This window comes from Lutra lutra, chromosome 11, assembly GCF_902655055.1.
Source record: "Lutra lutra chromosome 11, mLutLut1.2, whole genome shotgun sequence".
In the NCBI taxonomy this organism is placed as follows: domain Eukaryota; kingdom Metazoa; phylum Chordata; class Mammalia; order Carnivora; family Mustelidae; genus Lutra; species Lutra lutra.
Window position 1 is genome coordinate 43,291,199 of NC_062288.1, and position 13,566 is coordinate 43,304,764.

Below are 13,566 nucleotides of genomic sequence, written 5' to 3' on the forward strand. Positions count from 1 at the left end.
AAAGATAAGACCTACAAAAAATAAACTTTAATTGAAGAAGGTTCAAGCAGAGTAGGGAGCCCATAGTGATTCTCAGAGATCTCAAGAAACTATTTAGGATGTTCTGTCTCCCTCTGTCCCTTATAAGTTCATGTCTATACTGATATATTATTTATGCATATGATATAATATTTAGACCTTTTGATTAAGTATGGGGCTTGAGGCAGATTTGGGAAGTAAGAATTGGTAGAAGTGAGAAAGTCAGGGAGAAAACAATTCCCATTTAAATTTTTATTTTTTGAGTAATAATGAGATATTTAAATTAATCATGAAAAATAGAGTAGATTATTATTATTGAAAAATTTTAAAGTCTATATGTTAATGTAGTTCTTGGTGCCTTGTGATAAGATGCTCTGTAAGGGACTTTAATGATTCTCAGAATATCTGATACCCGTGCAACAAAGTAAATCTTAACTAAGGAAACACACATTCTCTTTCTGATTTTTCCCTCAAGCTCACAAGAATCTCTAGGTCCAGAAGGACATGGCCTTTCCTCGGTGCATGTGTACAAAAGGAGAGAACAAGATTTCTGGTGTCTCTTCTTATAAGGGGATCATCATGATGTCCCCACCTTCATGACCTCATCTAAACCTGCTTATCCCCAAGGTCTCATTTCCAAATACCGTCATCACATTATGGGTTAGGGCTTCCACTTATTAATTTTGAGGGATGCAATTTGGCATGAAACACTGTGGCTCTATTTCATAAGCATGTATTTACTTTAGGATTGAATCATCACTAGTATATATTGAAAATGTTAGATTTTCTGAAATTACTTAGAGATATCCCTTGTATAGCCTAAAATACTATTATAAGGCAGCAGTGCAAAGAGACACCCTTTTTCATTTCTAGCAAAAGTCAACATAGGAAAGTTGTTCTGTGAGTGAATCTTAGGAGTTCTCATCGCAAAAATATATTTTTTTTCTTTTTCTTTCTCTTTATTGTATCTATGACAAAGATGGATGTTAGCGGAACCTATTGTGGTAATCATTTCACAGTATATGTAAATCAAACCATTATGCTCTACCTCTAAATTTACACAGTGATATGTGTCAATTATTTCTGAATAAAACTGGGAAAAAACTCAAATTAATATTTTCAGTATTTTTTTTAAAGATTTTATTTATTTATTTGACAGAGAGATCACAAGTAGACGGAGAGGCAGGCAGAGAGAGAGAGAGAGAGGGAAGCAGGCTTCTTACCGAGCAGAGAGCCCGATGCGGGACTCGATCCCAGGACCCTGAGATCATGACCTGAGCCGAAGGCAGCGGCTTAACCCACTGAGCCACCCAGGTGCCCCTATTTTCAGTATTTTAGTGGATATTCTGTCTCTGCTTTAGTGGGTATACATGAGTTTACATCATTTTTAAATGGCTTCTTCATAGCATCCACAAAACTTCTCTGGTTCTTAAAGTCTACTTATTTAGATATACCTAAATTAGGGTTTTCATGTCAGCATATCTCATCAGAATAAGCTAGCAAAGTTATCCTGAGCTTTTCCATATACTTCTATCAGAGAGTATAAAAAACAAAGGTGGAGCAGAGGAAGAAGTTGAACTACAAGATAGGTAAAACAGTGACCCCAGCCAATTCCTTGAAGAAGTTTGTATCTGGAGTGTCCTTTCAGAGTTTTCCCCAATTGAGTAAAGGATCCCAATCTAGGGGACCATGGGGTGCCCATATTGACCAGCTATGGGATGCAGGCTTCCCCTAGGCAGGAAATGTAATTTTAAGCAAACCATGACTTTTCAGTGGAGGCCAGTTCCTGAAGAGTGATTCAGCTGTGAGTTTTCAGCAACCAACACTTGAAATGGATGGAAAATGAATAACTATGCTTGGTGGAAATGGTCTGTTGAACCTCAGATTTGCTCTCGGAGTACCAGCTAAATTCCCCTGCAAGGCTGCATTTACTGAACACTGTTTTAAAAATTCCAGCAAGACCAGCTTTTCCTTGCACAGAAAATGATTTTTCCTTGGATTGGAACCTATCTTAATAGTAAACTGACTTCTTTTGCTAAAAAGACAAAATTTTACTATGAAAAGAGCTCTGTATTTAGAACCAGAAAACTAGTCTTTAGTTTTATTGCTTCTTTTTGACAAGGGTGTTGATCTACATCTGTAATGATTATTATTTGCTAATACTATTAAAATATAAGGATATACATTGTAAAAAAATCCAGGCCTAATAAAATAAATAAGATAAAAAATATCAGCTGAATAAGAAGTCAGTCAGCCAATCAACCAAGCAAATGAAATGCAAATGTAAAAATTCTACAGTACAACAAAAATAATCCTAAAACAAATGGATGGAAAAGATCTACTCACAATAGAAACAAAAACAATCTAATATCAAGGGAAAGCAAGGAAGTAAGACCTATGTGAGGGTAAGTATAAAACTTTATCAAATGACATAAAAGAAAGCCTAAATATATATGGAGACGTTTATGTATATATACACACACACACATATGTACACATGCACATATACATATATATGCACATATATATGTGTATATATGTATGTTCTTAGATGCAGTGCATTATAAAGATGCCAATACTTTATAAAACTATATAAATACACTGAAGTTTCTGTCTCTGTCTTTTATTGCATTTCAAGAAAATATTCAGACTTTAATCAAATAAGATTAATTTGGAATCATAGAAAATACGGGCATGTGTGAATGTGTGCATGAAGGGAGTTAAAGGTTTCCTTCTGAAGTGAATTGTTTTGGTAAATGGATAGAGAAAATACATAGTGATTTCAAATGTAAACCCTGAAGAAAACATTGTCAAGTCAGGAAATTATGAATTTTAGATCTGATCTCTAATTAGACTTTTCTTACATTAGCAACTCCATGTGATCAAGTCCAGCATGAATCGTTGCTAGGAATTATGCATTTTTATAATCCAGGTTAATAACTTTTGGAGCAATGCCAATACTGACCAACAATTACTTTATACATTCTGTACAACCTAATGATGACCTTATCAGGAATTTCAGAATAATCAATAGAACAGTTTGCTAAATGACAACATCTCCTTTTAGGTTGCCTTGCAGTGAGCTAACTGGGATTATGACTTTCTCTTCTTCCCAACAGGAAGGGCTTTTTTCTGGATCAGCCTTTGCATCTTCCATGCTATTTGTATACAATTCTTCTCTCATTTTTTTTGACATACAGTTTCAGACAATTTGTAGCCCAAGTATACCAGACTATTTTTTACAGGAATTATGGAATGGGAGAATAAGAGCAGGGTACTGTACTGTTCTTGCAACACAGACCCACAGCACATGTAGCTACATCCAGGAGTAGGTGTACCTCTGCAGGATGGCACATTCATGTCTTGTTCTAATGGCCATCTGCTTGCTATTTTTTCCCAATAATATTTTACTTTTCTATGATATCACTTATAGAATGGCAAAATTAAATCTTTATAGTCTCCGACTCCTTACATTGTCTATTGCTCTGAGCAGTAAAGAGAGTCTGATTCCTTCCTGAGGGGCATGGCAGATCTTATTTCTAGAACATGAAAAACTCTATTCTTTGGAAGTAGGAAAAAAAATGGAAGGGTAAGCAATGTCTTTTCTCTCTTCTAGATATGGACAGACCAGTTAACTCATGCCCTACTGTAGGAAGATAAGTTGGATTGCTTTCTGAATGATCCAAGTGTTTTTTTTTTTTTTTCCTGACTTCTAACACTGGTCATTTTTTTTTTCCCTGTACCTGCCAGTGGGGGGACCTATAAAATCTCAGTGTTCTTCTAATGTCTCCAGATGCTATCCCTACAGTTGCCCAGCTCTATGTATGTTCATTGTTCCCCTAAACAGCTAATATTCAACATGTGCAAAACCACTATCACAAGATAGGCCAGTGAAAATAGAGAGCAGAGGACAGCTTTCTTTGCTGCAGCACAGTATAAGTGTTTCCAGCAGCAGGAAGCACTCCTTCTTGCTGACCCTCTGCTCAAAAGTTTCCTCTAATAAGTTGATTTTATCTTGCACACATGTCATTGTTGTGTTTGTCTTCCCTTGTGACTACATAGGACTTTATTATTCTAAATTTTATTTTGGAGAATATATTAGTTCACCATTGAAGTGTAACAGATTACAACAGTGGCTTAAAGCAGGACAGATTTACCTATTATGGCACTTTTTTTCATGTCAGAAATTTAGGCACAGCTTAGTTATAGTTTAGCTGGGTCTGCTCAGGGTCTCACAAGGCTGAAATTAAAATGTTGAACTATATTATTATCTGGAGGCTTGTGTTAGGGAGAATTAGGTTCCAAGATCATTCATGTTGTTGGCAGAATCCATCTGTGGCTGGTTCCTTGCTGAATGTCAGCTGGATTCCACTCAGTTTTTTGGAGGACGACCTACTTCCTTACCACCAGGCCCTTTTGCAATGTGGTAGATTATTTCTTCAAAGCCAGTAATGGAGTGTCTTTCAATCCAGTCTGCTGAAATGGAGTCTTATACACCATGATGTAATCATGGGAGTGATATCCCATGACCTTTGCCATATTCTCTGGGGTAAAAGAAAGTCATAGCTTTTTTCTTCACTTAAATGGAGGGATTTATATGAAATCATAAGGGATCAATTTAGGATGTGGCTGCCACAGAGATTAAGTATGAACAAATAGCAATACATTTTTGAAAACAAGAAAAACAATGAGGAGTATGTTGTCTTATTTTACCTCAAAATATGCCATAGGATATTTTTTTCCAGAAGGCAAAGCCTGCTTTTATTATTTTCCCCAGTTTTTGTTTTTTTGTTTCAAGCTTTTATTTAAATTCTAGTTAGTTAACATACAGAGTAATACTGGTTTCAAGGGTAGAAATGAGTGATTTATCACTTACATATAACACCCAGAGCTCATTCCAACAAGTGCCCTCCTTAATACCCATCACCTATTTAGCCCAAGCACTGCCCACCTCCCTCTATCAATGTTCACTTTGTTCTTTGTGGTTAAGATTCTCTTATGGTTTGCTTCTTTTTTTTTCCCCTGCCCCAATGTTCATCTGTTTTGTTTCTTAAGTTCTACATATGAGTAAGTCATGTGGTATTTGTCTTTCTCTGACTGACTTATTTTGCTTAGGATAATACACTATAGCTCCATCCATGTCACATTTTTTCACAAAGCTAGAACAAACAGTCCAAAAATTTGTATGGAACCACAAAAGACCCCCAATTGCCAAAACAACCTTAAAAAAGGAAAACAATGCTGGGGGTGTCACAATTCCAGACTTTAAGCTATATTATAAAGCTATAGTCATGAAGACAGTATGGTATTGGTACAAAAATAAACACATAGATCAATGGGTCAGAACAGAAAACCGAAGAATGGACCCACAACTATATGATCAACTAATCTTCAACAAAGCAAGAAAGAATATCCAATGGACAAAAGTTTCCTTAACAAATGGTGTTGGGAAAACTTGACAGCAACATGCAGAAGAATGAAACTGGACCACTTTCTTACACCATACAAAAAAAAAAAAAAAAGTTCGAAATGGATGAAAAACCTCAATGTGGAACAGGATACCATCAAAATCCTAGAGAACAAAATCAGTAACCTCTTTGAAATGGGCTGTAGTGATTTCTTACCATTTATGTCTCCTGAGGCAAGGGAAACAAAAGCAAAAATAAATACTGGGATTTCATCAAGATAAAAACCTTCCACAGTGAAAGAAACAATCAGTAAAACCTTTTAAAAGACAACTTTTGGAATAGGAGAAGTTATTTTCAAATGACACATTTGATAAAGGGTTAGTATCCACAGTCCATAAAGAACTTATCAAAATCAACACCCCCCAAAATAAACAATCCAGTTAAGAAATAGGCAGAAGACATGAACAGATTTCCCCCACCAAAAAAAGACATACAAATGGGTAACAGACGCATGAAAAGATCCTCAACATCACTCATCATCAGGGAAATAGAAATCAAAATGACAATGAGATACCACCTCCCACCTGTCAAAATGGCTAAAATTAACAACCCAGGAAACAACAGATGTTGGCAAGGATGTGGAGAAAGGGAAACCCTCTTACACTGTTGGTGGGGATGCAAACTGGTACAACCACTTTGGAAAACAGTATTGAGGTTCCTCAAAAAGTTAAAGATAGAGTTACTCTATGACCCAGAATTACTCTATAACCCAACAATTGCCCTGCTGGGTATTTGCCCAAAGGATACAAAAACACTGACTTGAAGGGGCACAGAGTCATTAACAATAGCCAAATTATGGAAAGAGCCCAAATGTCCATCATCTGAAGAATAAATATGGACGATGTGGTGTATATAATGGAATATTACTCAGCCATCAAAAATAATGTAATCTTGCCATTTGCCATAGGATTTGCTCAATTAATTTACTGTGGTAAAAACAGTGAGTGGAAGCAGGGGGAAAAAAAAAGGAGGGGGCAATAGAACAGAACTGACAGTCCATAAGCAGATTTACATTTATCTTGATATATGGAATATTGAAAAAAAAATAACTACTAGCCAGTGATGTTGAAATAATAGGATACCACAATGGGGAAAGCAGTAAGATAAAGGTTATCTTAAGAGCAAAAAGATTGTTACTATTTATAATAAAATTAATAATGATGATTCAAGTTAAAAGAGAGATTAATTTCAAGAGAAATATTTGGAATCAGATATGGAGTAGCAGCTTATATGACCGGTTATCACTTGTATGATTATTCCCATGTAGACTTATGATTCATTTTTTCCCTCTTGGTTCTTCATTGTGAGAGTCCACATCTACTCCATTCAGAGGATTTTACACATAAGAATATATTTCATTCTATTATTTTATTTTATAAAGAGCTTCTTGTTAATATGGACATTTATTTTTGGACCACTTTCTTTCTATCCTTCTTATGTCTTAAACCTAATTACTTCTTTTCTATTTTATGACACAATTGCATGAATTAAAGATTATTATTCTGTAATGTTTTAAATGTTCATGAGAGTTGAGTACAAAGCACGAGAAAAAAATGTTTTATGGAATACTTTTGATACATTGTAGAGTTGGCCCTAGAAGGGATTCAGTCAATCGATAATTTCCTGAACCTCTATTTTCTGCTCTTATTGCTGATTCCTTTTGAGTGTAATTTATTTTCACATAATTATTAAACTATAATTAAACTATAATTTGTCCAAATATAAAGTATGATAGAATAGCTATTCTTTCTTTGAACAACATGGATTTTATTATTCAGTGGAAAATGCTTCCTGCATAAGATCAAGAAAATCTCACTGAGTATCTTAGAAAAAATCCTATAAATACACAAAAGTTCTCATTAGGTTTTTAGTTCATTAAGCACTTATTAGTCCCACTGCTCACTATATTCCAGTCAATCTGAGCACACACTGCCTTCTCCCACGTCATATGCGTTCATACCATCTTGCTCACACACACCTCACTTGCGCAGAAAATCACAAACATATAAATATATTTACACACACATAATCAAAGACTAACTTTTTTGAATGTAGTTGAAAGGGAACAAAGATATGCAAAAACTCCAAGGTAAGGATATTCTTTGTAACTAAAAGCCAAGCTATAAATGACTTCTAGTAGCAGAAGAAATTGAATTTTTTAAAGGGCACATAAGCAATGAGGTTACTACCTTTTACAAAACACATTGGCTTCATCTCTGTGCATCCAATTATCTATTTGTCTTTCAAACTTCTCAAACTGAAAATAAAGAAAAACAAAAGCCACCAAGGGTAAAACCTTGCTTATCATCCAGGGACTATACAAATTAGACACAAAAGATCATTTAAAAAATATCAAAGCTCTCAAAAGCGTTCCATCAGAAAAACTATTTAGAAATCAGCAATGAATTAAATCAATGGTCCTGTCAAACTGATGAAGGAATTGTATGCTCTGTTTTCATGACAAACACATCATTAGTGTACATACATTTGAACTGATTATTTCATTCAGCACAAGGGACTTTAGGGTTAGAGTTATATAAAAACTCAAATCATACTTGATGTTACCCAAATATCATGCTTTGTGTGGCCTAATCAAGATTTCATCAAATGTTTTATTAAGCTCTGTCACAGGAACCCAGCTGAAGCCAGATGATCCCTTATTATTAAGCAAAAGTAAATTACATTCATTTTTGCTCTGAATTTCAATGAAATGGTTCCTAAAATACTTGGGAAATACACAGAGGTCACTTGTAATACCACCAAAATGCTACAGTGTATTCATGTAGCAGGAGAGCTGGAAGAAATGATGACGTGTAAAAGTGGGAGTTTTGAAGAAAAATCAGATATTACGCATATACAAATATTTGCATTATCATGAATTGTATCATGAATTATTAGGGAGAGGTGGATGAACTTTTACTTTTACTACAGTTTTGAATTTATCCTATTTCTGGTGCAACCATAAAATCAAGGAAATAGCTAATTATTGTTAAAAAGAAAGCAAATTATTTTTAAGGTAACCTCAACTATTATATTATGTTGAAACATCTTGAAAATTAAAGATACATTCTTTTTTATTTTCTTGAGAGAACGAGTGAGCATGTGCATGAGTGGATAGGGGGATGGGGGGGAAGGGGCAAAGGGAGAGGGATAGAAAATCTCAGGCAGACTTCACAGCCAGCACAGAGCCTAATGTGGGTTTTGATCTCAAAACCCTGAGATTGTGACCTGAGCCAAAATCAAGAGTCCAACGCTTAACAGATTGTGCCACCCAGGTGCCCCTAAAAATGCCTTATAATATCAAAATATACATTAATGATGTCAAAAAGATAATATTTTAACAAAATCATTCTAAGCTCTAGAGTATGTTCAAAATTGAAGTTCTATGCAAAATCCTGCAGGTCAGGATCATGTATAACCATGTAACCCAGTCTGTCTCAGACAGTCGCATTTTATGTCTGGTGTTATGCTGGTACTATTAATTATGTTCCCTTTTACTCTCTAAGAGCTCTCATTTAGCTTATAATAAATTGTGTGGCCATTTTCCTCCATTCTAATTAATATAGATAAGATATAGCAGTGTTCTTTCTACTGACCAGGAAAGCAGTAGGTCCTCATTGTCTTGTTTTAAGATTATTATGCCTCCTCCCATCTTTCCCTCATAGCCCAGAGCCAACAAAAATATCTTGACATTCCTAGAACATTATGCTAGTTCCTTATATTGATGGAATTATGCGAATTATACCTGATGTGTAAAAGTCCTATACACTTTTATAGATAGCAGACATGACGCATGATGATAATAAGCCCCACCAAGGGCATTTACAATGGAGAAATATCTAGAAGTTCAATAGTCCAGAGCATGTTGCGATATTCCCTCTGAAATGAAATACAAGTTTCTGCCCTTTGTTGCTTGGCAAACTCTGGATTTTGGAGGCAACACTTGTCATATTTGGATGTGAATTGCTGATCAATTTATTGAGTAACATGAAAGCCTTTTGAGAGGGGCTCAGAGGAAGACAGGACTCTCCCAAAGACCTTTATACTGTGATTTCTCTATACTGCAGTATAAGCAACCCTGCCAGTTGACCATAGTGACACAGTATCCCAAATGTTGCTTAGTGTCTGTAGTAGTCAGCATGCTTTATAACACCTCTGGCAAGTCTTAACTAGAGAAACACTTGGAAACCTCTAGGGTTTTAGAGTATCGTGTATCCTCTTCTGCCAACAATTACTCTTCAACTGAGAAGCAGTTCCAAGCTTACTAACTGATAGAAAATAAAGGTCTATGAAACACTAAGTATGTGATCTGATCTCACTGCCATGAACAGGATGATATTTAAATGAAATCATCAAATCTAAACTCTGTCAGGAGAATTCTGTCACTAAATGGGAATGGTATCTATAAAACTAGCCAAAAACCGATTCAGAAAACAAAAATAAATCATGTCTGGGTGCCTTAGGCTACTATTATTACACACTACTTTTGCTTTGCTACCTTTCCCTCAACTCATACCAATGAATTATGATAAGAAAAAAAAATACAAGCCTCCTTTGTCTGTGCTTCTTCATGGTATTCTAACATGGATAGGGAAAAGCTGTGGTGGTACAGCTTTACTAAGGAGTGTCTCTAAAAGACAGTAATTAAAGAAATCTGGTGGATAGAAATATGAACAGCCTACCAACCTTAACTTATGGAGAATAGCTAATGAGTTGGATAAGAAGCTTGGAAAAACTAAGATTGAAAGATTATTGACAAAGAGATCTGGGTAAAACAAATGTGAAGAATTAATGGTGAATATAAGTGTACCCCAAACATGCTAAAAAAATCAGATGGGTTTAGACGACCCATTGTGTGAATGTTAGGCTTTTACTATTGCCACCCCAATGTTTGATGAATGCATTCAAGTAATCCAAGTGCCATGACTGCAGGGACAAAGGTTATGCAGGGGCTCAAAAGTTTGGAATTCCTCTCATCAAGGCTTGTCTTTACATAACTATTGCTAAGTGCTTAACCTTCTTTAGTAGAGGCCAACATTGAACCCATACATGATAACATTTTCCAGGAAGATTAATCAATCTGGTGACAAATCGATACTCTGAACACTTTCTACCATGGAGGGGGCAGTTGTGTTTTGTTTTTGTTTCTTTCATGGGAATAGAGACGTAGTACAAATACAGATTTTCCTTTCTTGTCTATAACACTGTGTCAAAAATACCACCTGCAGACTTTTAGAATGCCTGAGTTAACACTATGATAGTTGACAAAATAGTATTTCTGACCAAGAAACTAATTTTACAGCAAAATAACCATGACAATAGACTCACTCCCATTGAATTGATTGGTCATATTAAATATTCCAGATGTCAGAATCAATAGGCTTTACAGAATCGTATACTGAAAGCTCTTGTGACTCCTGGGAGTTAAAACTTTGTGAAGTTGATGTACTGGTCTACGAAAGATAATATATACTTTGAACTAGTTACAAATGTGTGGTATAATTTTCCCAAGAGCTAGAATTTGTGTCTAAGAACAAAAGGAATCAAAGTGGCAAATGTTCTCTCACTAATACATGTAATGACTAACTTAGAAAATATCTTCTTCCCATTTTGGGTTCAATAGTCCTACTTCCTGAGGGAGAAAGACTTCATTCAAGGAACAAAGCCATAATTCTACTAAATCAAAAGATGTGATGTCCTATTGGTCTATTAGATTTTCCTATAACTGTGAACCAACAGTGAACCAACAGGCATAGAAAAGGTTTAATCTACTGTCTGGGGTGATGGATCCTGATTATTGAGGAAACTGGGTTGATGTGAAATAATGGATCAAAGGGAATCATGTCCAGGGTACTTCTTTGAATTCACTAGTTCAATAATAAGCACCACTGGAAAAAATTTCAATATGATAAAGGCAGGATTATTAAGGACTCACATCCTTACAGAATGAAAGTTTTGGGTCAACCTCTCAGATATAGAATTTCAGTCAAATGAAATATTGTTGGGGGTTTCAAGACACATTAAATGGAGATGAAAAATCCTCTTGCTTAGCTATTGAGATGTGAGTAGAGCTGCTATGTATATTTTGTGTTATACAATTTTGTCTTCTTGCCATCTTGTATAAAGAATGCTAGATTACAATTCAGTTTCTGTTGGGAGAATTACTGAATTGATATCATCCTTCCTGAAAGGTGGCTGACCTCTGTGTGTATAGCCTCTATGTCCTCTGTATTAGAATTTGAGAACTTCTGAACAAAGAATAAGAATGGAGACTGAGAGACAAAAAAGCAAACTCTGCTGGGCATTCTTATTTTACTGGTAACCTCCATCATTTCTCTCACTCTTCTCTGCTTTGCTCAGAGTCCCTAGAGGCTAACATCTTTAGATTTTATCAGCCTTGTTCTCCTGATGGTTAGTGGTTGGATTTGGCTCAGGGGGAGGTATCAAAAGGACAGTAAAAGTTAAGAGAAAAAAGAATGTTGAGTTGTTTTGGTGTTTTTTTTTTTTTTTCCTGCTCCTTACATCCCCCATTAACCCCAGCTATGTGAGTTAGGTCCTCCAAGCACTCACTCCTGCTATTTAACCCTCCTCTATATGGTTCCAGTACTACACTATTGCTAGTTCTACCCCCCAACCTGTTCTTTACCATCCCTCATTTATTTCCTTAACCTTGACCACACTTTTATAAACAGTCCCCTTTTAAAAGTTTCTTCAGCTTAACTATTTGGAATGAATTCTGTTTTCTGCGCTTACTGACTGAACCAGATGGATTCTCAGTTTATTTTACACAGGCATCCATAACTATTTTCTCTTAATGCCCACTGAATTTAGCAAAATGCTTAACTATCTACAAAATACTGCTTTAATGTTAAAAGAATAAATGAATGAGTGAATTAATTTATTATTATTATTAATTTATTATTAATTTATTAGAGTGGTTTAATGTAGCTGGGAGAACTCATCTTGCTATAAGACCAGGAACATGCCTATAGGGATATGAGGCTCCAATAGATTATTAATCTTCCTCATGAGAGTATGCTTCTGGTCAAAAGGGAAAAGCAGATTATTGGTACATTAGCAATCACAAATCCCTAACTAACTTCTGTTGACCATAGCCAAAATAAAAGCCTGAATTATTGTACAATTTGATGGTCTGAGTAACATGAGACAGAGAATGATCAGGATATATTAAATACCTTCTATTAATATAACTCTCTTTAAATATGTGAGGATTATAGTATATGTATGAAGGTCATTTTACTGGTTAAAACTTAAAGTGAATTGCCCAACATAACACTTCTGGCATGTTGTAGGACCAAGACTAACATGTAAGTCTTTTGTCAATTATTCTGTGCCATTCCTGGAAAAAACATTTATACTATTTGACACACATAGTTACCCATTCATTTCATGTTACATCGATTAACTGTATCAAAACAATTGCTATACCATGAGGTTTATAAGGAAGTGGAAAAATGTATACAGATTTTTCATTTATATGTGATAGGAGTACAGAAGAGATAAATTGGATCTAAATTGAGAATGCATCAGATTATAATGGTGAGAATACCAATCAAGCCAGACCCATATCTCTGAATTATTGTCTATCCTACAGTTTTATTCTTTGTGCCTCTGGAAGCCATGATATATGCAATTGTTTAATTATGAGCATCTCAAGGTTAAGTAATATTACTCCCTTTTATAATAGTGCAGAATAAAGGTTATAGATGTTTTATGATGAGATATTTTAGGAAATAGTCTGACAGCCATCCTGGTAAAGAATATGGTAGTGCTTTCAACCAGAAGGAATCAATTGTGTCCAGTACTTGTAAAATAGTGGGAAAACTTTGGATTTCTGACTCATTTAATGATAACATAAGCCATAAGTAGTCATGTCGGATCACTGTCACTGGTCTATCAGCTGGTTTTATTGGAATGTTACATAAGGTAATTGCATAATGACATACTTATATAACATAGTTGCATCAGTGATTTTAAATTTTATAATTATTCACATATAAGATTTAAGGACCTTCAAGAATAAAAAGAATCTGTAGTGTTTAAAGTGTAACAACATACT

The 13,566-nt window shown here is 35.1% G+C and overlaps 1 long non-coding RNA gene across 1 annotated transcript in view; it reads right to left on the minus strand.

The window, feature by feature from the left end:
* LOC125081436 (uncharacterized) overlaps positions 1–13,566 on the minus strand; it is a 51,690-nt gene that overhangs the window by 21,196 nt on the left and 16,928 nt on the right. Inside the window, exon 2 of the long non-coding RNA XR_007121683.1 lies at positions 7,676–7,743. This is a non-coding gene — a long non-coding RNA (uncharacterized LOC125081436). The remainder of the gene's footprint in view (positions 1–7,675; positions 7,744–13,566) is intronic.